The 27,921-nt window shown below is 40.9% G+C and overlaps 1 protein-coding gene across 2 annotated transcripts in view; it reads left to right on the top strand.

Annotated features, from left to right (window-relative positions):
- RORA (RAR related orphan receptor A) overlaps window positions 1-27,921 on the top strand; it is a 388,788-nt gene that overhangs the window by 142 nt on the left and 360,725 nt on the right. The window lies entirely within an intron of this gene.

The following is a 27,921-nucleotide window of genomic DNA, read 5'->3' as shown; positions in this document are numbered from 1 at the left end:
CAGTTGTTATGAGTATGATATGAAATAGTAAGGCATGAAAATAAAGCCACAGACTGGAAATCAAGAGAGGTAAGACTTTTTATAAATATTAATTTTATTGTGTGTATTTTCTGATTCTGCTTTTCAGCACTGCATAGTTACAGCTATTGCAAATGCTAAAATTTGCCCCATTACCCACTGGGTGGGGGAGAACTTGTTCTCAGTGGAGTTTAATGGTACCAAGCCCAGCAAATTCACTGTCACATGCCTGTTTTTCTCCTCGTTCTCTGTGCCCTGGAGTTACCCTTGTTTGTTTAATGTGTATGTCATGCCATAGTGCCTTGTACAATAGCTTTGCTGGGCTGCCTGCTTGGATGGGGGACTGAAGGGAAGGAGGAGGATGGATTCCCCCTCCTGCATCTCAGGGCAGCAGTGGAGAGTGCTTGTTAGGTCTGCTTTGTTTTGGGGGGGAGTGGATCAGAGTTTAGAGTGTGCTACAGCTTTGTGGGATTAGCTGAGGCTTGAGGGGCCCAATTTAATTGAGTGTTCTGGCTGTACTGCTTCTCATGTCCTTTGCTATTATGGATATAGAGAATAGCTGATATCTAAGACTGAAGTGAGCTCCTTATTTCACATTTTAGAATATTCATCAGTAATAAAATAAAAATACAAGTCGAGGGGGAGGACCCCTATAAATTGATGTTTGGTCATATAATAGTCACCATAAGGGAGGGCTGAATATAAGGAGCTTAGAGTGAGGCTGGACCTATTCCAAACACTTTTTACACTCTTATGAAAAATTTAAGGAAATAGCATGTTGAGGACTTTCAACTTTAATTATGAAAAAATAAATTATAAAATCAGACTGTCTGGCTGAAATCTCTTGGACTGTAACAATAACATACCTTTCTGCATGTCTAATGTAGTATGCACTTACATGGGTTTGATTTTAGACAGAAGCTAGAGAAGTCTAGGTTTCTTTTTCAAAAGCACTGTTAGATAGGAAACCTAATTTGAGTTTAATGACATCTTATAAGGCACTTTTCCCCATGCCCTAATGTTAAATGAAGGAAAAGAGAAAACATTTTATTTTCCTTCTTCTCCATATGATACCAGGGTACTCATTAAGCAGTCCCCTTACATACTTCCAAGCTAACATGGCCAAGCTTTTACTCTGTGGTTAAATTATTTTTATTATGGAAAATTTATTTATTAATTATGGAAAGACACTGGTACCCAGAATGGGGAACCAAGTCAAGCTGGAAGCCTCACTTTTGACCTGTGACAATGCTTCCCACTTGTGGAGAGCCTTCCCTAAGAGGATCTGCACATGGCCCACAATCATTAACAAATTTAACTTGCCAGCTGTCTGGGTAGGTGAGCTCTGTGTTAGTGTGCTGCTTCTGCAAACAGGGGAACTGAGAGACATCATTTCTGCTTTATTGCCTGAAAAAGCACTTTGCAGAACATACGGAAGACACACTTGCCTGGAGGAGATTGGAGCATAAAAACAGACACAACAGAACAAATGGATGGGAGAGAACAAAAGACATTGGGGCCAGTGAAAAGAGGAGAAAGGCTGCAAGAGCATGTGGTCACTCTGGGAGTGATATGCAAATCTTCCTGCTGTGGCTGTGGCTTTCATTTTGTGGGATGGGAGATTCCTCAGTGATGTCACACTGGTAGAATTAAAAACCTGGGCCAGGTTTGAGGAGCGTCAGGGCCACAGGTGAAGTGATGCTGAGCAGCAATATGGCTCAAACTGGGAGGGAGAGAGCAGTTTGAAAGTGGTTCATCTACCACAGATAACAAAACAGAGAGTCTGGCATGAGTGGGACTTGGCTGAGTCACAGAGTGCCTGGGTGTAGGTGTGGGGAAGGCAGCAGGCTGTGCCAGCACAGTGCACAGTGCACAGGGTTGGCTGCTTTGCTCAGCCCCCCGTGGTCATGCCAGCAGGGCACTGGGGAGTAGAAGCCACCAGACTCAGTTCTTCTACCTTGAGCTTCCTTTTATGCATTTTCTGACTTGGGTGATGGATGTACAGTAGATGATTTTGAGGGAAAGGGAAAGCTCTTCCTGTGAGGTCATTTAAGAAGGTCCCTTTCCACTGTGATTTTTGTCCTTCCCCAGCTGAAATGCATGGCATCTACCATGAAAGGACAGGAAGCTGGAGAGAGGGCAGTGGCATCAATGTGCATTATTCAGGGTTCTAGAAATTGCTGTTACCGTGTCTCATTTTACATCCAGAAATATACTGCTGCTGAAAACGAAGCACATTGGTGGACCTTCACCCACAGGATCAGTTTTGTAAAAAGTTGCATGCAGAGAGGTGGAAAACAGACTTGACTACTGCGTGCTAGAAACTATTGGCTATATTTTGATTAATATTTGTCACCAGCACCACTTAATGTCAAATGCTTATTCAGCTTATGATTTAAAGTCATACAATGCACTGCTTAATTGTAAGTAGGAGACATTTGTGCATCTGGTATTTAAATGGAGTATGTGTACTTTGCATTCCAGAGCATCCCTAAGCACTGCTGTTAGAATTGTCATTTTAAAAATATGTTTTGTCCTGCTTTTAGAGCACATTTAATCTTTTCCCCATTAATCTGCTTTCCCTAAACCTTTCTCTAATTCTTCTGAAGGATCCCCCACCTGCTGTGCAGGCTACACAACACAGTGAATCTAATCATGTCTGGAATTATCATTTTTATCAGTTTAATCCATATTTTTCTGTTATTTGCTTTCCAAAGCCTTAGACATTTTATGCACTGTGGTAAGTAATGGAGCAATTGTGGTGGTTAGTGTCTTTTCAAAAAAGCAGTGACAATACAGTTAAAATAATCAATTTAGATTATTTTCTGGAATGCAGCATTAGTGTTCCATGGAAGTTAAGCTTGATCCTTAGAATTATGGAATATATTTTAGACTTCAGATGGTAGATGAGTGGAGAAATGTCCCTGTGTTGTTCAAGCAATCGTTCTGAGTTGTTCTGATCAACACTTGCACGTTCTTGGTTGTACACTCAGCACTCTGCTACCTCCCTGAATCTGTTCTTTTTTTTCATTAGAACTCTTTATATTCATATTTTCTGGAACACTTTCATGAAATTAATTCCAGCTAATACAGCAACTGTTTTCTTTATGCTGTGATTTCCTGTGGTGAAGTGCAGTTCCAAAGGTTTGAAGAGAGCACTGGTGTCATTCAAGCAGGTGCTTTCATGTAGCTCATCTAAATTTACAATCACCTACAGAGGAGAATTTTGTTTGGTGTCCCGTTCCCTCACTGCTGTTACCTGTGTTGCTGAGGGTCATGGGCAGGTGCTGGGCCTGGCAAGGTCTTCATCAAGCAGAAACTCCAGCAATCCCCTGCACTAATTGGAAGGGAATGTTTTGCCAGGGATGGAGGAGATGCTGAGGAGCAAAGTGGAGGACTTCATCTGGGGCCATAAGCAAATAGCTACCGAGATGCCATCCTGGTTTTCAGGTTCCTTTGTTTATGTCAGAGCTGCTTTTTCTCTCCTGCTCCTGTCCTTCACTTCTTGTTTAGCTGGGAGCTCAGGGATGCTTGGCAACAGCAAGCTGCTTGTCTGTGTAAAGGTCTGGTAGTGCTACACTGGTGAGGCTGTTCTGTAAAAATGTAATTTAGCAGAATCCTTGCATAAACTCTCAGACTGTAATACATTTGCAGAGAGCTGTGGTTTGTACTATTTTCATTCAAAGCTGGACATTAGGGCTCCAGCCACATTTCATTATCCATTTGAATAACATTTTTCAATTTAAAGCTCTCTGTCTAACCACGAGCACTAAATTAATAGTAGATTCTCTCCCTGTCTAGTGGGAACACTAAATAGATAAATAAAAATCATTGCAGGATGATTGTAGGTGCTGTGGGCTGAAAGCCAAACCAGGCCAATTCAGCCTTTGAGCCCTGTCTGTCTGTCTGCTTTTCTTTTTCCTTGCCCATCATAATAGGGTATTCAATTATAATCTTTTTTTCTGCGTGCACAGTGGAGGTTTGCATACAGTGGCCCAGAGGCATTATTAATCTCAGTGCATTTGGAGAGTGAGTGAAAAGACTAAAGGTTTGGAGGGGGGGGAATCTCTCCCCCCTGTAGCTGTATTCATCACTTAGGGTCTTTGTCAAAAATGTACTTTTCTTTCTCCCTCCCCCCATTCCTTGGAGCATAAGCTGGAATTGACTCCAGAAGTTAAAGGACAATGGAAGCATTAGCACAGGGATTATGGATCTTCTCATGCAGGATGGGGGTTGGGGGAGAAGGAAGAAGCCTGCTATTGGCAGGATAGAAATTTAAAATTTGTGGCTAGACCAGAGTGTGCCACGACATGAGGAAAAGCAACAGTGCAATCTCTAATCATGTGGAGCTTTTCAGGCCACTGAAAAGAGTGTGCAAATAACTGGGTTACAAGTTTAAGGGTCTAAAGAAAACTTTAAAGAAAAAGAATATGAATTTATGTGTTTTGCAATAGAAGAACAGTCTTCTAGCAGCTCATGTCTTTCTGTAATTGGTCAGATGCTCTAGGAATGAGAGGTTCTATAAATGATTTGGGACTGCTTCTCTTTATTGTTTTTTTTTAATGAGCATTTCTCTCCAATACTCCCACGGAGACTTTGGGGTTTGGAGGAACTGCATGTTGTGGCTGTGATTGAAAGAGTTTTGGTTGCATTTGGGTGGGTGCAAAGCCATGAACTCGATTCAGGTGTTCAACTCCCTAGATCAGTTCAACCCGATTTCCAAGGCGGTTTTCCGCAATGTGAGTAGCTTGGATCAGCCATGGAACACAACAGAGCAATTAAAAATGTCATCATCTCTATTTGATGGAGGTTAACCATTCAGGAATTTTAGCAGTCCCAATTGTCAAATCCATAAATGTTGTTCCTTCCTGAGAAGACACTGAATTTTGGTGCTTTCACTTTGGTAGCCGAGCTGATTTGTGCACTGCAAATTAAAGGAGCATTATTGCTTCCCCTGCCTCAATGAAATTGGTTCACCCCATCTGTAGCCACATGGAATTACTCACAGAGCTTTTCCTACTCTTCCCAGGCGGGTCTGGCAGATGCCCTTTGATAACTGGAGTCTTTAAAACAGAGTGAGGTGTTTATTTGTTTCTGTGTTATTAGATTCTTTCCAAATGTTTGGGTGCCAAAATATTGCTTGAAAAAGGTTTTCAAACTCACAGATTTGCCTGGGCATATCTAAGTAGAAATTTTAGAAGAAAATCTATTATTATATTGTCCAACTATATTCTCAGTGCTGTTTATGAAAACTGCATTATATGCTACTGGCCTAATGAAACAAGGTGAGAAATTATTTTAATGTCAAACAAAAAGATAGCCCTCCCTTCCCTTGCTCACCCTGCCCTTTTCCTGGAACTGCTGCAATAACTGCTCAAAAGGAAAAACAATAAAATCTAAATTATCTGTTATGTCTTTCGAAAACAAACAAACAACAAACCCCAAACAAACTCAGCCTCCAAACTTGCAGAATTCCTGGTGGAAGCCTTCACGCCTCCCTCCTGGTAAACTGGTATTTTACAGAATCTGATTTAACCTGGATAATGCTTTAACAGTGTCTTCCAGCATAAAAGCTTTAACATTTCACATCAGGACCTTGATTTACTTACCATCTGCTCAGAGGTCTGTCATCAACAGAGATGATTTCTAGCTCCCTTCAGATAACTGGCGTTTGGCAGAGTTCTGCTAAACAGACTATAACCTTGAAGACAAGGAGTATATGAGAACTCATGCAGATCAGTTCACTTTTAAGGGGCTTAATAGTCTCTTTTCCTAAATAAACCTGCCAAATACTTCAGTTTGCTCCTGTTTTTTTCCTGATTATTCTTTTTTTATCCTTTAAGTCAGAAAAAAAACCAATGAGACCTTGGAGGCAGTGAAGAAATTATTTTTTAATTTATTTTTATTTACCATGAACATCCTTAAACTTGCTTTTATTTTTGTTTTTATTTTTTTTATGACTCTTGCAATGGTGTCTCTATCAGAAGAGTTGATCTGGAGATTAATGTATTTGTGACAAAATAAAAATGCTATTTTTTTCTGTGTCATTCCAGTAAAGTCAAGAAAATTATTAGGATCAATTTGTCAAAAGTCAGGCAGTCAAAAAAACAAGTGACCTCAGTTTTAGCTTTAATAGCAAGTTTGATGTTTCAGGAGGTCAGTAATACACTTCTTAGGCCGTTGAGTTAATGATAGAGTTAGTCATTAAATTTAAAGGGCAAAAATATTTCTGGAGAGGAATCAGCATGCTGAAGAGCTTGCTTAGATTTATGTTTAGATGCTGCTTAGACAAACTTAGCAGTATTTGATTCAGATTTAAGTATGTGAGGAGTAGTCAGACTAGAGCTGCTTTTAGACCAAGAGGCCAAAAAGTTCTGGAAAGTAAAAGTCTTTCTGTTAATTTAGCACATAATTATAGAAGTTTGAAAGTGCCTCATTCCAAACTACCCCAGCTCCCAGAGCAGGAGGGTTCTGCTGACAAACCCCCCCATTGCCCAGCATGCCCAGCAAGTGGGCAGCTACCAGGGATGGCTCTTCCCATACATGGGATCAGCTGCAGGACACAGGGGTGGCTTCTATGTTTTATTTTTGCTTTTACTCTTGGTTCAGAATCTGATTTTGTTCTGTGTGGTTTTTTTGACTGGTTGGGTGGGGAGGGTTTTTATGGTAAGCTGAGTACTTCTCTTCAGACAACTGCAAAGACTGAGTTCTGCAGCTGGGCCAAAATCAACTCAGGAGCTTGTACTGAGGCCAGGACACCACGTTCTACCTGGTTAAAATCCTGCTCTGGACTTCTATTACGGTGACAATTCTGATTGCTCCCTGTTCCTATTTGTAGCAATAACTAGCAATGTACTGCTGGGTAAAGAGTTGAACTCAGATGAGGTTGATCTCTACTCTTCTGCCTCAACTTTCAAGCAGGTTTCAACCTGCAGTGCTCAAACCCCCTTGGCCACTTGAGGAACAATTGCCAGAACCTCGATGTCTTCATGGAGGATTCCTTTTCAGCCAAACTTCCTCGTAACGTTTTTAGCCTCATCTCATTAAAAACTGTCAAAAATAGGTCAACTTTGCTTTCTCCTGTCAAAAGAAGCACTGAGCAGTTACAGAAGACTGCAGTGTGAGCCACACTTGTGTCCAGGCATCCACTCTGCATCCAGAGCAAGGCTCAGTGTACTCACTCCGTGGTTGTGGGTTTGCACTCAATGTAGTTTTTGGTAGCAGGTGGGTATATAGTTTGAGGTGAAAAAAGAGGCAAATTATTGGAATCCTTGCAAGCTTGCCTCAGTTAATGTTTTCCCAGCATTTTTTTTCAGCCTGGAATGTCTGTGTGTTTAATGGCTTCTTTATTATACTGTTTAAAACAAATCAGGATGGGGGGCAGCTTTAAGGAACAGGCCACATGCTTACCACTTTTAGGTTTGTACACTAGGATGGAAGCAAGCTTCCATGTCTGCTTTGGTGTCCATTTTCTAGGTAGTTCCAGCAAGTTAGCAAGGATTTTTCCACCACCCTTCGAATTTAACATCCCATCCCATGCTGGCCCTCAACTCCTCACTGAAGTGAGTGAGGAGCTTGTGCAGTGAAGATCTGGTAGGAGATTCCTTCCTCCTTTTCCATGCATTTGAGCAGTCCCTATGGGTTGTTGACAGAGTGGCTCTGTCAGGTGTGTTCAGGGTTTTAAGGAGGTGAGTACATCCCAGTGCTGTCAAAGTGATGATGAATCCGTAGCCACCCAGCTGGTTTTGAGCTGTGAGAAAAGTGGACTGGGTCTTGGGCTTCTGTTGGAGAGGTAACAGAAGAAAAGCATAAAGAGTGGAAAGAAATCCATCTGGGTTCATGAAACATGATTTTCAAAGGGTACCTGACATGTCACCTCCACAAAGGGCTGGTGGATCCTCAGAGGCTCATCAGAAAGTGCTGATCACATTTGCTTTGTGGCTTTTTCCTGGAGAGCAGGAAGGGAAGGGGGTGGCAGTGAAGCTTGTGGTGTGAAGCTGTGTATGAATATGGAGAAACAGGGGAAAGGATTAAACCCCAATTTGCTGAAGGCACAGCCCAGCTTTGCATGCTAGTAGCTTCCAATAAACATATGTCAAAAGAAAGAGCTTAGTCTAAATAGGACTGCCATTACTGTTACTCACACACAGAACACAGAGGTAGAGTAATTAGCTTGAAATTATATAACAATGCCAATCTGCTTTTAGGTCTTGGGAGGCCAGTGGTGAATTCAACCACAAACTATCCTTCAGTCTTTATTTCGAAAGCATCCGAGTTGCAAAAGGAGACTTGTAATGCTTAATTTGTCAAAACGTTCTGCAATAAACCCTTGGATGGCTTGGGTATCAATTTTAATGGCATTATGCCTGCTGGGCTTTGTTTCCTCTGTTTAAGATGAAAAACTGAATAGCAGAACTCTGAATGGTGTCCAGGTGCAGCAACACCTTTCTGCATTGCTTTTTGAATTCCTGACTATGCACTAGGACTGCAATTAATTTATAATAAGGTTTGGCACAAACCACCATAATTCGGCTCTGAAAGAGCCAAAATTAGCTTAGCCATGATTAGCCTATGAATGTTTCTGTACTGCTGGTGATTGACAGGAGTCCCGTGGACTTGGTCCTACAAATAGATCTGATTCCTCCCTCAATGGAGGGGGCTTTGTTTACTGCTAGGCATGTTAAAATAAGAAAAACCACTCTGCAAATGCATTGTTCTGGAAGCCCTTAAGCTTGTTGATGCTGCACAGGCAGCACTCACAGGCATCTGTTTGGATTGGGAGCCACTGTCGGCTCTGCCCGTGCACATGTTCCTTTTCTTTTTTGGGTGTGAACATCTTCTGTGTGCACAAGAAGGGCCATTTGCTGTGCAGGAGATGAGTTTCTGTGCCCCGAAGTGTCTTTTGACAGAGGTCCAAACCAGAGCCATTTTTCACTTGTAAGGTATTTAATCTAAATATTTATCCAAACGGTAGAAATGTATTTCCACAGAAATGGTAGTTTTCTGTTCTGACTCTGTTGTAACATGTGTCAAGAGTTTATTTTGACCAAGTTTGGCATGTTCTTGGTGGGATTTTCAAGAGGTTTAGCATCTGTGTGGCACTGACCTACAGTGGAGGAGCTGGAAGGCTTAATTCTGGAAATCCACATAAGCTTGGAGGAAGTTGGTAAGAAAACAGAATATGCCATGATCAAATCTGTTTCTCTCTGAGATTAGTAGTTTATTGGTACTAGAATATTATTTCTTTATAATGTATTTTCAGCTAAATTTGTCCTTGTTTCCTTGCACTATTTAAATTTCTTCTTCTCCAGCTACATTCCATGCTCTTACTCTCTGTATTTTTTTATCATGCTCTGTGGAACTCACTGCTGTGTCAATCTTCAGGCAATCTCTCTATCTTACTTTGACCTTCTGCAAGGTATCTCTTCTCTTTTCAAGCATCACCTACACTAATACCTTAAATTACTCTGACAGTCTTCTGAGCAAAGAATGTGTTACACTGAAAGATCTCAAAACACAAACCTCTCCAAGTGTTGTATTTAAAACAGAAAAATCTCTCCTGTGGCGAGGAACCAAGGCTTCCAAATGTAAGGGTGGATTGGTTGCCACATTATCGGCCCCTCTGAGCTGGTGAAGCAGCACCAATAAGAGATTTCCACCAGCAAATGTCTGAGAGAAAGAAAGCAGGACTCGTAAGTGGACAGAAATCAATCTGTTTGCTGATCTTCCTCTGGCCTGTGACTCTTTGTCATTCATGGATGGCACAAATTAGAGAACCTGAAGGAGCCAGGATAAATGAGGGCAAACTATCCCAGAAATAAGGAGCTGTAACCAAGTGTTTGACACCACTCCATTTTCCCATTTCCGTGCTGAGTGATGCTCTGGCACAGAGGGAGGGTCTTTCCTGTTCTCTTACGTTGTTCTATTAATTTTAGGTGCCAGAGATTACAACAGCATAATTATTTCTTCAGCACGTAATATTATTTTAATACATTTTTTGTATTTAATTTTCTAAATAGCTGGTCTTTTTCTTAAATGTCCTGGGTATGTTTCCCCGATTTACTTTCTCATTTAAGACTGTAATGATCTCTGGAGCTGCCAGAAGTATTAGATGATTCTGTTAAACATTTGGAAACTGTCCCAGTTTCTGCTTCACCTTCAGAGGTGGTGATCTTCTGTTTAAAGTCCTCCATTGATCTTCTGTCTTTCAAAACTTCTCCAAAATGCATGAGAGCAGACTGAAAACGTAAATCAGGCTTAAAGGAAATGTATTCTGGTATCCTTACTAAAAGCAGGTAAGTAGAAGGTAATGCAGTCTGGTCATGAACTCCCTGCTAAATGAAAGGGCCCAGATCTCCTGTCATCCCCTCTGCTGCTCCAGATCCCAAATCTCACAGCCCCACTCACAGCAGGGCTCCTGGCTGGAGATTTACTCCTGGAACAAGCAGATGTACTAAGCTTGTGCTAATTGAATCTGGTTGGATTCTTTATTAAACAGATATTTTCTCTCCTTTTTTTTTTTTCCCCGAGTCATTCTTACAGATCTTAAACTTTTGCATTGTTTTCAAGCTTCTGGGAATTCGTTTGCATATAACAAATAGTTAAGGGTTTTTAATACTTATGTAAGCTTTGGGGAAAAAAAAAATCTTAATTCAGAAAGTAGATTAAATTCTGCAAGATACTTTTTGGACTCGGAAGTGGGCACATCTTCCCAGGACTATTTTAGTTTTTCAAGTTATCTGATATATTTTCAGTATGATCAAAATGTATCCAGAAAAGATAGTACCATCCTACCAAAAATCTACTCTTTAACAACATTTTACATTAGATATTTGTACTCAATGCCAGCTGTGTCCTCTTCTTCAGGGAAAGATTAGGTAAGGGAGGCTCTCCACTGCTGCTGGCTAAGGAAATTCAGTGCTAATCTCTGGGTGCCTTGGGGATGACAGGAGAAAAGATTTCAAATAATGTTGATTCTTGATCAAACTTGATTTTAATAAAAGTCTTTTCAAGAAGAGTATGTAATTGACCTGTCTTTGTTCAGCCTAATGTGATTGAGAGGAGAATTAAATAATAACTGACAGAGACATCACTTTTTTAAGCACACAGAAACAGCTACTGTCAAATATGCAAACACAGAAAGGAGGAAAAAGCCTCAAACTGCTCTGTAGTTTCAGCAGAGATGAATTACATCAATAGATCTCCAGCAATTCTGAATCTGTTTCAAGGAGTGTTTTCAGTATAATAAAAATATACTTTCTTACTACAATCGTGAATGTCAGGAGTGGCTGGGAACAAGTCTGACTAGAATAACAAATTTCTGGTGGGTGTTAGTGGGCACCAAGCCTATTATGCTGCAGGAAACGTTCACTGGAAATGTGTTAGGAGGCCCTTTGAGTCCTCCTGGCTTGCTCAGCCTTCCTTGCTACACATCCCAGTGTGCTGTGCCTTCCAAAAAGGACCCTGTTGCACAGAACTGAAGAGCTAAACAAGATAAAATGCAGGCAAAGGATCACAAAGCCAAGTTTGGAGGGAGATGACTTGCTGGAATAATCTGTGCATTGCTTTATCAAATACTGGGAGACATTCTCAAACCACATCATCGTTACAAGGCGAGCAGGAGGGTTCTGCTCATAAAGCAAGAACCAGCCCCAGGAGACAGAAGGTTTGGAGCAGCTCGTGGGGAATGGTCTGGCATTCTGGGGACAAGAAACTGCAACCAGGAACCAGTGCTGGGAAAAGTTTGTGGTGAGCTTGGAAAGGTGAACTGCTCATCACAGATTCAGGGCTGATGCAGACAAAGCCCAGCTCTGCTCCAGGACAATTCTATTAACCATTATTCTGATGAATATTCTCAATGCAGCCAATATAGAGGTGTTTATATGTGTGTATATATATATATATATATATATATATATATATATATATATATGTATGTGTGCATTTCTTAATTAACCTCAGTTCTGGAGAAGTGATGCCTTGTTCTGTTTAACAGAACGAATACTAATAATGCCAAATAATTTGATAGCCAGAAGAGGCTAAAAACTTCCCTGGGACAATAAGTATTAGCTCCAGATTCATTAGGTGGAAACAGTTTGAGCTGAGCAATACTTAGTTTAGAGCAGTAAATGAAGCATTAGCTGGTTTATCAGAGTAAACAGCAATGATATTTTGATCTGTAAGGGGTGGAATGAGTCTCCTGCTGCATTAAGTGCAATTGGCTGTTTATCCTGGTAGACAGTAGAAAGGGTAAAAAACAATCCAAGTCCTGCAGTCTGAAGTGAACATGGCAAACAATCAAAATCATGGCTAATAAAACACAGAAATCAGCACTTGGAGTGAAGTAGCCCACTTTTAGCACTGTGAGCTGCCATAAAGTGGGGGTTTTTTCAGCTCCAATTTTCAAAAGATAAACCCTGTTCATCCTGGGAGGTGTAGAACAGCAGGTCCTAAGAGCTTGTAGTGGCCATATTTTGCTTCATGCAGCTTTTGTGCACTGCTGGGAAAAGAAAGGTTGTGATCTGTACCACACATACAGCATTTCTGTGAGAATTCAACTAGTTAGTTCCGATTAAACTTGCCAGCTAAAAGGCAGTGACCATAATTTGTGCCATAAGTAAACAGAGCAATTTTATGATCAATTCATTGACTTTGTTGTAACCGATGGCAAGGCTTTACAATCAGCACAATATGTTCAAACCATCCCTTTCTCCCCAGCAGCAGAGCAGGAGGCTGTGCCTGCTGCAGGCTGTGCAGAGCCCTGGCGTGCGAGCCAGTCAATAAAGAATCACAGTAATCTAATCCTGAAGAAAGACAAAAGTGTGAATGGCCTTTTTGAGGGCTCCCTGAGATGGAAATGACAACTACTTGGCACCAGCCTTTGCAGAGGGTCCAGAGCTGATGCTGCAGTGGGGAGGAAATGCCTCTCTGTGGGCTGACACGGCTCTCGAGTGTTTCCATCTCCTCAAAAATGTGTGGCCGAGGAATAATCTCCTTTGAGCTTCCCAGCCAAGAAGCAGCAGGACTGCCTTGTTCAGGGAAAGTTTGACACAGGATTGAACATCCACCAAAACTGCTGCTGCTGCTGCTGTTCAGTCTGCATCTGCAGGAATTGTGTGCATTCCAGACTGAAGTACTAGAAATAAGGGGGATGCTGTCCCTTACGAGAAGTCTCTACAGTAATAAGATGGAGAATATGTCTTGCTTTTGCCTTTTCCATGGAATTAGGATGTCTCTAGAATGTAAGACTCGTATGAGAGCCTGACAGACAGTGGTTAGTTTTCCCATTATCAAACATGGCAAAAGAATCTTCCTCTTGAGCCACATCCTCCTGTGTTACTTTACCTGCCTCCAGCACTTGGTATCTGAACACCAGTGGAGCCTTGCAAGGGAGAACCTGGAATCTGTGAACACGTTGAGCTGCTTGCTTGCTCCTGAGGATATCAGAGACCAGATCAAAATGCAATTATGCAGACACTTGAATGTCAGATCGACTTCTTAAGGTGCTGCTTCCACTGAGCAGCAAAATTCAAGTATTCAAATGAATTGTGGGGAGATCTTGACAAGGGGCACAAGGCAGTTCTGGGCTTCCTCTAGCACAAGAAATGGATGTTAGAAGTCCAGTATTGCATCTTATCTAAAATGTTTGTGTTCCTGGGGTCTGCTTTTTCCTCAGCTTTACTTTATACCCAAAGAATTTGTAGTAGAGATACAAAGACACTCTTTGAAGTTAAACTCTGTAATTTTTGTGTGCTCCTCACATTTTAATGAATCAGGGAAAAAACACCTTTTTATATCTTCCCTCTTGACTTCTTCTGGAAGAAATAAGAGCAGAGTGGCATCTGTGCCACTGAATCAGAATATAGTGCTCCTTTTGAGAGCCTTCTGCTGAGAGAGACAATGGAGGCTGCAGGGATCAAAAGGGTGGGAAAAGGGTGCAGCTGAGATCGTGCCAGATCTGTGACACAAACTCTGTTGTGAAAACGAGACAACTTGGAACGTGGAGGTTGAACCAGAAATAGGAGACGGGGAATAAAGCTGAGCTGGAGAAAATCCTTCGGGAGAGTGAAGTGCACTAAAGATAACTGGAGAAGGAAGAGGACCAGTGGTAAATGGTGAGTGACAAAAGAAATTATAAGGAATAAAGGCTAAACCTAAAAGACCAAAAAGGATATAGAGTGAGGTTCGTTTTCTTGAAAATAACTGAAGCAATTAAACTGCACTGAAATCTGGAAGAAGCACAAGTTCTTAAGCATAAAGTTTACCCAGAAAACAATATTTTAAATCCCCAAATTCACTGCATTTTGCTGGCATTTGTTCTTACTGCACTCTTGTGGTGCCTGTTTGCTCATATAGTTGTATGTGTTGATAGGAATGTGGTTATAGAACTACCATCTTAATTGAGGCAGACACTGAAAAAAGCACTGCTAATGTAGAGACAACTGGTAAGAATATTTTTAAAAACAATGCAAACATGATAATTTCTTTAAAGTTTGGAGACTACATGGCATTTAAGGCAGGAGTTACACTCATGGCATGAAAAAATATGAGGTTTTTTGTATGAGGTAGAAATCTCATTTTAAAAGTAGTCTGTTATTGTATAAAAGCTATATTTTCTCATTAAAGAGTAAGAGTAACCTGATGGCTTTTTATTCTGATATTTCTTTGTTTTTGTTTTTCTTCTGGGTTTTGTTTGTTTATTTTGGTTTGGTTTTTTTCTCAAAATGATGTTCTTATAGTTAGGTTTGCTTAGGTTTTTTTTCCTCAGTTTGGCTTTTTTTGTGTGTGTGTTACTGCCCTATTTTTGTTATGAAAATTGGGTATGGCATTTTAGTACAACTGAACATTCCTATTGGACCTCAAGGTAAGCATTTCCTAAACTGGAATTTGGACACTCCTTGAAAAATCCATTCTGAAGGAGCTGCTGTAAATAAGTCCCTGTTTGTACTGTTAAAAACCCAAACAGTGAACCATTAAGGACTCTGCAAAGAAAGCTGAATATAAACTGTCAGTGAAATATGTTATTTTTCTGCAAACCAGTTCATCTGCCTCAGTTTGCTCATAGTTAAGTAACAGCCAGCAGTGTGATTTCAGTGCCCTGGGTATGTGCACAGTCATGTCACTGTGGCGTAAGAAACAAGTAAACTGAAAAAACTCCACCCTTATCTAAGTTTATGTTGATATAAATGGGTGTCAAGAGCATGTCTAAATATTTAGGATACATTTAAGGAGTTTGATGTTTAAGAAAATCTGAGGAGAGTTTTAAAACCAAAAGGATGACGAAAAATATTAATAAAATTATTGGTGTGGTTCAGGATTTTCTGGGATTGCTTTCTGTAGGCCTGAATTTGGAAGTCTTTGTTCACTGGAATGATGATTGAGAAGAATTTCTTAAAAGTCTAATCAGTAAAAAGTTCCTTTAGGGATTTTCTTGTCTGTATTGTATGAAAATCTCACGGAATTGAATTTTGCAACAGGGAATAGAAGATGAGGCTGTGATAACACAACGGGTAGGACAAATAAAATTCTTGCTATGTGTGCTCCTTAAAGCCCAAAAATGAGTATACTGGGGCTTGATCTGAAGTCAGCTCCTATGTGAAGAGTCTGGTAAGTTTTACAGGCTGTGAAAGTAGCAATTTGGAAATGTTTTTGCACAGGGAAAAAGAAACATGAATGTCTTAGGGTAAGAATATGAGAAGTTTTGCCTTTTTCTAAAGCTCTTTGAAGAGTGCCTTAGACAGACTGTTGTGATGTTTGCACTCCAGTTCTGGAAACACGGGAAACCTCAGTTCTTGCCATGTGTCTTTTAACTGGATGCACTCAAATAATTCTCTTTGGGATCACAGCGTTACCTCTTTTTAGAGTCAAAAGCATTTGCATCCAAGTTTTTCCACTAAAGAACAGGATGAACTGTACAAATTATGCAATGTGTAGAAGTTTATCTGTTTGGCTCGTCTATCTCTGATTTTAGAAAGAAAAAGGAATTTAGCTTGCAGTTAAAGATAAATTAGAGGAGAACTGTCATCACCTCTGTTACTGTGTATTGCATTAATTTCCTTAAAACACTCTGGAAGTTCAAGGCTGGTGCATGAAAATCCCCCTTTTTTTTACTTTTAAAGAACTCTTCAGTTCTGTAAGCACATAGTGCCTTTGTGGCCATTAATTTAGTGATAACTGAGAGTGTTTCCTTCCTTGAAGGCTTGGTCCCAGTGTCCTTCTGCAGCTGGACTGAGTGCAATCCAGCAGTTCAGGATAACACCTGAACAGATCCTACTTTCCTTGCACTCTTAATTGTAGTAAAAGAATTGGGTCTGAATGCAGCAAGAGGTCTGGAAGTATTTCTTCTGCGTTCAGTGAGGATTTAAACAAGAAGACCAACAGGACAACATGAAGTTGGGAGCTGGTAGTCTCTACCTGCCCTGGACAGATCATGCTGGGAGTGGGTGCTGGAAAATGCTGGTTAAGTTCAAGCTACCAACCTAAACAGAGACTTTCCATATGAAAACGTGTTAAACTATAAAACCAGCTTTGGAGAGGCAACAGGCTCATATCCAGAACACTCACCTGAAGAATTACCCACTGCACGTGTCAAGCAAGGGTTTCTATAGTAGGATTTATTAATAAAATTGTGAATAACTTGAAGACAAATCACACATTCTTGGTTTTAGCACTGCTACACAGTCAGGTGTCTTTGGTGCCCTTTGAGTTCTGTGGTGAAACACAGAATTATTCTGGTCAACCTGCTAAACCCAGCTGTGGGATACAAGCTCAGAAGATGCCAGTGTAAAAGTGTAAAATGGCCAGCTCTTCAGTGCCAATGGCCTCCCACAGGGACAGTCTTCATGTCGAATTTCCAGAAACAAAAGCAAGAGGAGGGGTGAGACATAAGCTCTGTGGCACACTGGCAAAGAGGGACAGCTGCTGAAATGAGCTTGCAATCTTTGGTGGAATTTCTGCTTTCAAGAGGCTGAAGCTCACTGTTTGGTATTTGTTTTCTAATGTTATTTCACCACTGAAAAAGTGATAGTGATCTTGAACTAAACACGACTTTACAAATCTTAATGAACAGAAGAACTGTGAAAAAACTCACGTTTTATGTTTTTGGAATAAACAGTCAGACATATTTAGCTGTTTCTACAGACGTGATAAACTGTACTTTTGCACTTTTATTGATTTTCAAGTAATCAATATGCCTAGTTTCTAATTTAAGTCTTTTAATTCTGTATTTGTTCAGAAAAAATGAAAAGATCCGCAGTCTGTGTCTCCCACTCTGTTTCTCTTGTACCTTCCCCAGTTTTGTTTTGTGTGTTTTGGGTTTTTTTCCCTCAGACTTACAGTACTTGTAAAAATGTGTAGCAGCTGAGCTTTTTCATCAAGCATCTGTTGGGGCCAGAACTCAATCAAATGAGAAACATGAATGGCCAAAGCAGATGCACCAAATTCTTAATAAACTTCTTTTCCTCCAGGCCTGAAAACTCTGCTGACATTTGCCTAAATACAGCTAAGACCCAGGCAACCTCCTTATTTTGACAAGAAACTTAAAACAAGTTTTAATTAAAGAACTATTTGGTTTTTTCAGAGTGCCTGTGATATAAATACTGTTTGTCTGACATTTCAAATACTTTCCTCACTGTAATTTTCTCAACTGAAAGAGGTTGAAAGCAGCCAAGAGCATAAATTACATCTTGTTTTATACTATAAACTTCGAGGTGTGGAAGTTTTCCTAATGTAGCTTTTAAAACTTCTTTTGTACGTCAAAAAGTCGCATCGATACATATTTTGAATCAGAAATGAAATAATGCTGAACATTAAACTTTTCAGCACAATAGTTTCCATTATAAATGGGTGTGTTTAGCAATCTCATGACTTTTCTGCAGATATTGGAGAGTAATGAGTTGAAGCTGCCCCATTTCATTTCAAAGCAGAGTTAAGCAGTAAAACCAATCAAGGGCACTTCCATTAGATTTGAGCAGAATTCCCTCTGCTTACCATGAGCCTCCTGGGATGGATTGAACTGGGGCCAAATCAGCACTGGGTAGGAGGGTAATGCTGGGGGGTTAATTGGAGCTAAAGCTGGGGGGTTTCTCTGCTCTGTAGAGCTGCCCCTGAAGGTTCCTGGCTGGGATCAGAACACCCTGGGGGTGTCCCTGTTCCTCAGCACCTCTGCTCCCCTGTGTTTGCTGCAGCTGGGCTGGTGAAATCCTGTGAGAAAGTGTCTCCCCCCGAATTTTGACTTCAACAGAAGCTGGGAATATGGAAGAATGTGGAGACCACTGTCTGTCCCAGAGCAGTGAGTTGTTCATTTGTTTATGAAGAGGCACTGCCTTCCTACTCACTGCTTATTAAGGGTTCTGCAAGAGCTGGGAGATCCTGTCACAGTGATCATCTTACAGTTGTTTTCAAACACAGAAATAAAACCTGAGGTTCCTGTCAGGTCCTGAACGTTCCCCCAGCTCGGTACACGTGAGGTCAGGTGTGATGGTGCCAATCAGCAAACTGGTGTCTGTGGCAGCAGTGACTGTCCTGAGCCACTGTAGGGGTGGGGGCTGCAGCCTTACCGTGCTGCAGGAGGGATTCTTTGGTGTTGGGGGGCAGGGAAGGAAAACCTGTGCTTGTTCTGGATGCCTTCCCCCAGAGGGGCAGGTATTGGTGACACTGGTGTTGGCACCATAGTTCCTGCCACTTCAGTAAATCCTCTGATTAACTGAGTCCCTTCACTGCCTTTATTGTAGGAGACAATTTGGTAGGTGTGTGTCTTTAGGAGCAGGATGGAAGTGCCAGGTCACACCATTCTCTTTCCCACTTGTCCCTGGGAAAGCAGAGAGAGCTTCAGCGACAGAAATTGGAAGTGCTCCCCTGTGTAAAAGGTGTGGACCTTGGGTGGAGGAGGAATTAGAAGTGTCCTAACATTTTTGTGAGAGCTGTAACTGATGAGCTATTAGAGGAAAGAGGAGTTTTTCCTTCAGCTTTTGATAAAAGGCAGGTGTGCCCTCTGGTTTATTGTAGAAAGAGCCTTTGTACTGGGAGCTGAGAGAGGGGCAGCCGTGTCCCTGCAGTGGGGATTGCTCCCTTGGTGTCTGCAGCCTTCAGACATCTGTCCCTCTAACCCTCCCTCTGCATTGTGGAGGAGCCCTGGGCACAGAGCTGGGCACTGGGGATTGTTCCAGGCCCTGTTTGACTGAGCTGGATGTTGTGAAGCTCAGTGTCTGTGCAGGGACCTTTCTGTGAATTCTGCTCCAGCTGCTCAGGAGGGCTTTTGAAAATACTGAATTTTTTTCTAAGCCTGATTTTCAAAGGTGATACAGGAGCCTCTACTGAAAAGGGACTGGAACTTCATGATCTACAGAAAATCATCACCATCCAAAAATGATTCTCAAGTTTTGCTCCAGTGTAACTGTTCTAGGATTATTATGTGATATTCTACCTTGATATGACCTCTGCAAGTAGTCTTTATTCTCATCTTCCCATTTCATACATTGCACCAGTGCCTTGAGAAAACCCCAGATCAATCAGTAGAAAAACCTGTGTTCTGAATAAGGAAAAATAATTGAGGTTTGTCAGAAAACCAGTGCTCCGAAAATTCCCTTGAAAAACAAGCGTTTCAGGACAACTCCTTTTTTACTAGACATGGATAAACCCATGTGGTATTTGTGAAAGTGTGGACCTCTCCCTGATTGAAAACCTGACTGAGTATCAAACCTCATTTGTATCTCTAGATGCACAGCGTAGCCCAGTTGATAGAAGGTCACTGACTACAGTATATTTTCTCCTCAAACATTTTAGCAGAGCTGAGATGGATGGAAATTAAGTGTTTCCAGCTACTTTTATCTATGAGAAGGGATAAAAGTGAAAACTGAAAGAAGTAGTAAAATGAGTGGTTTATGATGATTACCAGAATCCAGAAAGTGGCATTTAGTTTTTTATCTATTTTTCAGTAGATCCCTTTCTCCCTTTATGACGACTAAACCCTCCCTCCCTAAGGTTCCAGTACAGAATGCAGTTCCAGTACAGAATGCAGTTCCATCTGCCTCTTCTGGTTCTTTAATGGTGCATAGAAACTTGAAACAGGAGATGATTTTTCCATTCTGGGAATGCTCAACAGAGTAGTACATGGCTGTTGTTCTAGCTTTTGTTTGTTTACTTTATCACATAATTTGAAAGACCCCACCAGAAAAGATTAAAAGCTTCTGAAACACTTCCATGGAGAAGTAACTCGAGAAAGCTGCATTTTTTGCTTGTGCAGCATAATTAAACTCACTGATGAGTTAAAACATAAATATAGCAACAAATAACATAGAAGACTTTATACTCAGTATTGAAGCATCCATCAACCTGTGCACCAAGAGCCCTGTGCTTTGGTAGAACCTCTTGAAGTCCAAGAGTGATTCAAATTTACCCTTCAAAGTGTGCAGCTGGAGCATCCTTCTAAGTGTGTAAGAGCTGCTTCTGAGGTGCAGGAGGTGGCTGTAGCACACCAGGGGGGTAATATCCCAGCTCAGCAATTTTGCGTTTCAGAATCAGAGAACGTGACAAAGAGCAGCTCAGACACAACCCAACCTCTCAGTACAAGTCCCCACTGCAGCTTGAACTGGCAAGTTGTAGTTTCTGAACATCTTTGGCTTGATAAATTCACAAACAGCCCAAAAGTTATTCCAGCTGGGCTGTTCTGAAGGTCTGAAAGCTCCTCCTCAGCCTAATGTGAAGGACACTGCTCTGTGGGCCTGACAACAGCCAGCCTCTGATGAGGTCCTGCTGTTGGTCACAACTTGTCAGGCAGCCTAAACCTGCTGCTTTGACTTGCCTGTATCCAGGCTGAGCCTGTGTTTGCACAGGTGAAAAGCCTGGTGTTTGAGGAGTCTCCTTAAGGAGAACCCAGCTCTAGTTTTCCTACTCCTTTAGTCCACTTTCACATGATCTCAAGTGTACCAAGTTTGGGGAACATTCAGGACACAATGCAAGTCTCAGTTTTTATTTCCATGTTTGAAAACTACTGTAAGATTTCAATGAGTGGAAAAGCTACCAGGGCAATTTAATGTGCCCACTCCTGGATTTGTATTATGTCACATCTGACTACTGTGTTTTCTGGGCATGAATTTTGCTGTTTGTACATGAGTATCAGGATCCTTCCTATCCCATGGGTATCTCTGAGCGTTTTGGCTGACCAGGCAGAGCACTGGCTACAACAGGAGTTTGCAAAGTATGGTCACAGAATGACATTCTTTGGGACTGCCTCTCTCAGGAGCAAGTGCCCTCCATTCGTTTTGCCAAGTGAATTGCAGTGGACAAATTCATTTGGGCTGTACTACCCGACCATCAAGGCTGTATTGGATAGAAGCTCTCTCCCAGTGACCCAGGGACTGGAGCAGTCAGGTGCTCTGAGCAGGCAGGTTCAAGGCTTGCATGCCCCTGATTCCAGAAGAATCCTTGTCCCACTAATCTGCAAGGCAAAATGAAGATGGGGGGAAAAAAAATCTGTTCCAAAGGAATGCTGATGCTGGGAACACAGGAACACTTGCTTTCTGAGGGTGCAGGGGGGGAACAGGGCTGTCTGACACATGGCTTTGGGGTGGTGATTGGGCTTTCTCAGAAAAAACTGGGGGAGTCCTGCCTGCAGCACAGGGCTGGAACTGCCTCTCCTGAGAGAGCCTGAGGGTGATGGGTGAGCAGTGATCCTTTAGAGATGTGCACAGGCTCATCCAGAAATTGCCCTTTCTGGAGTTAGAACAGGAAGGGGGGTGATGCAGAGCTTGCAAATTTTTCGTATAATCTTTTTTAGGAGTCTAGAAGTGTGGCTCCTGGTCCAGGATTAGAACAACAGTGAGAAACACTCTGGTAAATGACCATTCACAGATAAGCATTTGCATCTGTGAATGAAGCCAGTAGTACTGTGGGGCCATTCAGTATTCAACAATTCTTGGGGGTAACTGCAGGAATTTACTGATCTGCTTCATCTTCCCAGAGCGTGGAGAACACTGTGCTGGGAGTGGGTTTCACAGCACTTTCTCAACTGCACTGCAAAATGGGATCTTTTCTTCTCTTTGGAGAGCCAATTGCTTTAAATGTTTTCTCAAGCATTCAGAGACTTTGCATTTCAGAACGTTCATCCATTGCTGCTGGTCTGGTTAGACACAGCACTATGAACACAACACTCCTGGTCCTGCTTGGCTGAGCTGCCAGACCAGCGTAGGAACTGCTTGCACTGGGAACCTGCTGGGATAAAGAAAGTAGCAGTGACCAAACTCTGAGTATCACACATTCTGCAGAGGCAATGGCACTAAAATTGAAAGCATTAAGCACAATCTTGCTTAAATATAAAATAGCTGCACACTAACCCCTTCTGCTTTCTGGGAAGAATAATAACGCTGCTCTAATTCAGAATGAAATTAAAATCAAACAAAACAATTTCTCTGTAACCAAAAGCAAGTCTGTGGCTGGGATGAGTCAGGACTGAAGTTTTGAAATTATGAAGAGGGTTTTATGCAGGAGGCTCTTTCCCTGTTACCAGGGAGGGCTCATAGGCAACAGATTTAATAGGACAGGCAGACAACTTGTTGCTGACTAAGACACCAACATCTGACACTGATTCTGCATCCTGGAGGGCTTGCATGCTGTTTGGATGTGTGAGACCACCAGTGGCATGCTTAAAACTCTTTTCCTAAAAAGAATAGCTTTCCATACATAGCTTTTTACAAATTTGGGGTAAACTGCTTGCTTATTTGGGTAATTCATTCATTTTGTTCTTTCTGCTTTCTTATAGGAAAAGTTCTGTCAGCTACACTTTTAGTTCCCTCCAAGAGCAGGGAAACCCTGGATCAGATTCATCAGAAGGGATAAAAGATAGTTTTCAGGTATTGCATACTAATGAATAACTGGCTCTTATTATTTATCTACACCAGAAATCTAATGAATACCTTGAAAGCTATTTATTGAATTCCTATGTTTGTGCTTCCCAAAGTGCAGATCACTGAATACCACAGACAGGTTTCTGTGTGTATTCATTTAAATTTAAACCATGAACGTCCTCATTTATTCCTCTATTGGCCTTAATGGCTTTCTGCCACCATTTAAGAACTTTAGAAGGTGGGCACAGTGTGAGTTCAAGACAGTCACAAACCAAGGAGCATCTGGGTAAGAGTGTCACAGATATGGGAAGGAATCAGGATTCTGAAAAGGCTGATGGGTATCCTGGTTAAATGGCTCCTGACCTGACTGGTTTCTCTCAATACACTGAAACAGCTGCTGGGCTTTGACAGCTCCCAGGGGGTTCCCAAAATTCTCCAGCTGTAGGTGAAGTCCTACTCTTTGAAACCCTGAGCACGGAGGTTTGAACAGCTGGAGTTATCCCTGTTGTGAGTTTGTGGCTCAGGAGACTGGGCAGCTCTTCTAAACTGGGATGTTGGTTTGGAACAGCAGGAACAGAGCAAAGCCAAAGGGACAGAGGAGGGGAGAAAAGGTGGTGAGTGCTGGGGGGGGGCTGTGATGAACAGGTCTCTCATCCCTGGGGCTGCTTTTCCCTGCTCTACCTCCCTCAGAAGCTCAGGCAGGTTCCTGCCCCTGTACAAGAACAAGGGATATTGTTTAACTCTCTGTGGTCCTTTTGATGTCTTGCTTCCCAGTACTGGCAAAACAAGAAGTGTAGCTTGGCTTGAGCTTCCTTGTAGCTAATTCTGAAAGCAGGAAATCAATCTTTACATGTTTCCAGCATGGAGCTGTTTCCTCTGTGTTGCTGAAGGTCCAGACACTAAACCCCCAAGTTCCCTGCAGTGAGCAGTGTGACTGCCCAGTGTACAGACACAGATGGACATGCACATATAGGACATTTCAATTTTTAGGGATAGCACACCCATCAGACAGAGGACTGTTGTTGTCATAACTTCTCCTAACTCTCCTCTTCATGATCCTGTAGATGCTGTCAGGGGAACACCATTGATATCATGTGACCAGTCAAAAAAGACAGCTTAGTTTTCCAGCAGTAAAATAGTTTATTGCAACTCTCTGACTACCTTGGTACCACTCCGTTTCTTGAGCTTGACTCACAACTTCAAAAAGAGGAGACATTTGAAAAGAAAAAAAGTGACACACCTTAAATTTTAATCCTTTTTTTTTTTCTTCTCAGAAGGAAGCTTTGCTAGTTTAAAAATATTGTGGTTTAACAGTCTGTTTTCAAATCCAGAGTGTTAAAGACCATATTCCTGGTATTTATGAGGTCCTAGTTCAGCAAAGCATTTAGGTATGTGTCATGTAAAGCGTTTTATAAGTTTTACTCTTCATTAGTTATATGCTTTCCTAAGCCTTACTTCTCAAACCCCCCAATCTTTTCATAATATAAATATGTATAAGTCCACTGACACTAATTTTTTTGCTTCCTGGATGTTTTGCTTGCCCCTAAAGTCTGAGGTGCACATTCCAGTAATTGTGTGTAGCCAAAAGGGGCACACAGCTGTAATTACCTGATACAGAAAATCTTGAGCAAATGTGTGGTTGTCCTGTGTCTGTGCATGCAGTCCAGAGGGTACACAAATTTGCTTATAAAAAGGGTTTAGAAGCATATGCAAGCATGGTCATTTAAACAAGTATCCCATCTTTGAGTACTAAAAACAATTATGGGCTTTTAAAAAATATTGCTGGAAAAATTTTATGCTCAGTTTCAGAACTACCCACACCCCCCCCATTCCCTTTTCTCCCAGGGGAAAGTATTTGGAGAGTTGGACTCTTAAAAATCCCACATCCACAAACTGAAGTTCTGCAGAAAAACCTACTGTGGTAATCAGTATGTTCATCTGGGGAAAAAACAGAGCTGAGCTATTTATTTATCTTTAATTATAAGTGGTTAAACAAGGAGAATAGACTTACAGTTCCTACTGAACTTAAAAAGACTCTGATTCGTGCCAGCTAAAAATTAATTAGTAAGGAATTTTTAATTTCAGCATCCTAGGCCAAGAATCTATTCCTTGATAAAGATGTCCCCGTGGAATAGAGTTATGAGATCAGATTGGAAGGAACATAAACTTTTTATCCCATGAAGCTTCTCCTCTGAGCACTGCTGCAGAGGGCATGGCTAATAATGTCGTTTTTTTGGTGTTGGAACGTAAGCCCCGAGCTGACCAGACGGGGGCCCAGCGTGCCAGGGCAAGGAACACGAGAGCCCGGGATGGAACGGCAAGAATTCCAGGTGGAAAAGCATCCAGGGGCTTTGGAATCTGAAGGAAGAAACTGCCCTCCTGGATCTGGGGACCCGAAATGAGAGAATAGCTGAAACCATTCATTCTGCTGCTCGCACCTGTGATAAAAGCCAAATTGTTTCTTATTCCTTAAACCTCTTCCTCCTAGTTTCGTGAAATCTTGGCGTTTTTTGAGGTGTGAGAAAGTGGGGAAAACTTGAAATTTGCAGTGGAAAACTGGTGATCACTGGATAAATAATATTTCGTATTTTTTTCCTTTTTGTGAGGAATATCCTTCGTTTAGCTCTCAAAATCTCAACTCGTTGATTTCAAAAATTTTCTCCCCAAACAAATTCTGCAACATTAGGGGTAAAAAGAGAATGTACAGCTCGTATCTGTTAGGAGTGCAGTTTTACATTCAGACAATCAAAAAATCCAAAGTAGAGCTGCTATGTTGTTTCTGCATGTTTGTATTGATTTATGAAAAGCCACAAACATTAGTAATGAACTTTAAAGTGAACCACTTGTTGTTGCTTTGAAAATTGTTCTCTGATCTCTCTGTTCCTTCTGGTAATTAAACATCACAATAAAGATCTTGTAAAGCTATAAGTCTCTGTGGAGGGGAGGCACAGCAGTAGTTTTCATTGGTGCATGTACCAGGAAAATATCAGTGTATTATAAAGGTTACAGATAGATAATTCAAAAAAGAGATAAACTGTATTAGTCTAAAGCTAGTGCTGTAAGTATTAAATTATTTTCTTGCCTCTTTGAGTTGGAAGCAAATGATTGCAATCACACTAAGGTGAGGAAAAGCAGAGTTGCCAGTGAAACCTGTGTTGATTATTTTGAGTGACCAGTAGTGGGTCTGCAGAGATGGAACACGGTGGAAACTGCAAAAAGAATCTGGGAAAAGTCCTGCAGACACTTCATTAATATGTCCATAGGGCAACACATTCAGGAAGGATGGGGAAAAAAATACATTCTGTTTTCTGTAAGTGATTTTCCCGTGAGTTATTCACCACCCAGGATTTTACTTTCATAGATTTTTATTTATTTTTTTTTAAATCTTTGGTAGTTTTGCCTTGTGAAAGAATCCTACCCGTTATGGGAGGTTGTAAAGATAGAAAGAAATGCACCATAACATTTGCTACACGTGACAGCCTGAAATGGGTGAGTACTCCAAGAATCTGTGGACTAAAACAGGTTTTACTTTGGCTTTAAACTTCAAAATAACTGTGTGGGTTATCATGAAGTCTCCCAGTCACAAGATTCAAACCTCAACTACTAAAACAAACTTTGTGTAGGAAAGAGCTTTCTATTTTTACATGAAACCTGCAAGGCAACTATTTTTCTAAATGTGAGCATATAGTGTGTGTAAATACATTTGTGGGACATTTTATATGGCCTGGTTTTGTTTTCAACTAATGGCTTTCTTCTAAAGAAAAGTGAAGAGTCTTTCAAGAAGAAAAGGAGGAGAAATGCCTTCCTGATCTGTTAGGACTGCATTCATAGGCTTGGAAGGGGCCAGAAATACAGGGCTGGGATCTTGCATTGCCAGTTTTACTTTAGCTAAAATTTGGTTTTTTTCTGTGTTCTTCGAATAAGAAGGAAAAAATCTGATGTTTTGATATATAATTTGCTTAATCCAAGATGTAAATAAAAACCATTGTTAAAAGAGTTGAAGATAGTAGCTCTTTGGCTAATAACCCTGTCCAATTTATTTAGATTAAAGATGGTTGCAAATAAATTATCAAGAAATCCACACTTGAAATAATTTTTGTTTCAAATAAATATGTTTTGTAATTTTTTCCCCTCGACTTTCCAGAGAGGGAGGGAGTGTGCCAATGTGTGTTGATATGGAAATGGATATTCAACTGAAAAAAAAGAAATTGGAAAACATGAGAAACCTTGAAGTTCCTTTTTAAACATGTTTCAGGAGTTTGTTTTGGGTTTTGTTGTTGTTGTTTGTTTGTTTTGTTTTTTAAGGAAAACATTGTTTTACTTTGAAGCACATCCCAACTTCTTTTTTAGAAAGTTAAAAAATCAAGGCACAAAACACATCTTTTAATTTCAGGTCTAATTAAATATTTTGTTTGATTATATTTTTTTTTATCACATAAAAAAAAAAAGCTGAAAAAATTTCAAGGCTTCTTTTGGATTTTTGGTGCTTTATAGAATACTACGACAGCTCTAACAACAGCCAAATTTGTTTTTACAGTATTAGAAATGTCAGTTGTGAAGGCTAAATAGTTCTGCCCTCCTCCCTCTCATCTCCAAACACAGAGAAAAATTGATCTTTACTGTCTTACCATAACTTTGTTCCATTAACACACCGGAATATGTTCACTGTGAAACTCCTCTTCCAAGGATTCTTTATTCAGCATAATATTTGAAGCTTCATAATAATCTTTCCAGTCTCTATAGAATATATAAAATTTTGGACTTACTATTCTAAAAGACACAGGCTGTTCTCTGGTGGAGTGTTAAGCTCTGGAAGGGTTAAAGCAGGCAGCAGAATATATGTTTGCTGTAATGCTGGGCACACCAGCTGACCTTTGCATGCAGTAGATAGATTTCCATCTTTCCTTGAAATAAGAATATTTTACTAGGTACAGTGTTTATATAAATCAAATGAGGCCCCAAATTATGTAAAACCTGACTAATTATCTTAAATAAAATGACAACTTTCACTCATGCATTTCTGGAGTAATTCAGTTTTAATGCTCATCTAGGCTGGAATGTC

Source organism: Manacus candei, unplaced genomic scaffold (genome assembly GCF_025592945.1).
Source record: "Manacus candei isolate 608988 ecotype Guabito, Panama unplaced genomic scaffold, ASM2559294v1 h1tg000119l, whole genome shotgun sequence".
Lineage (NCBI taxonomy): Eukaryota > Metazoa > Chordata > Aves > Passeriformes > Pipridae > Manacus > Manacus candei.
Note: the sequence above shows the minus strand (reverse complement) of the source record. Positions and strands in the feature narration are given on the sequence as shown.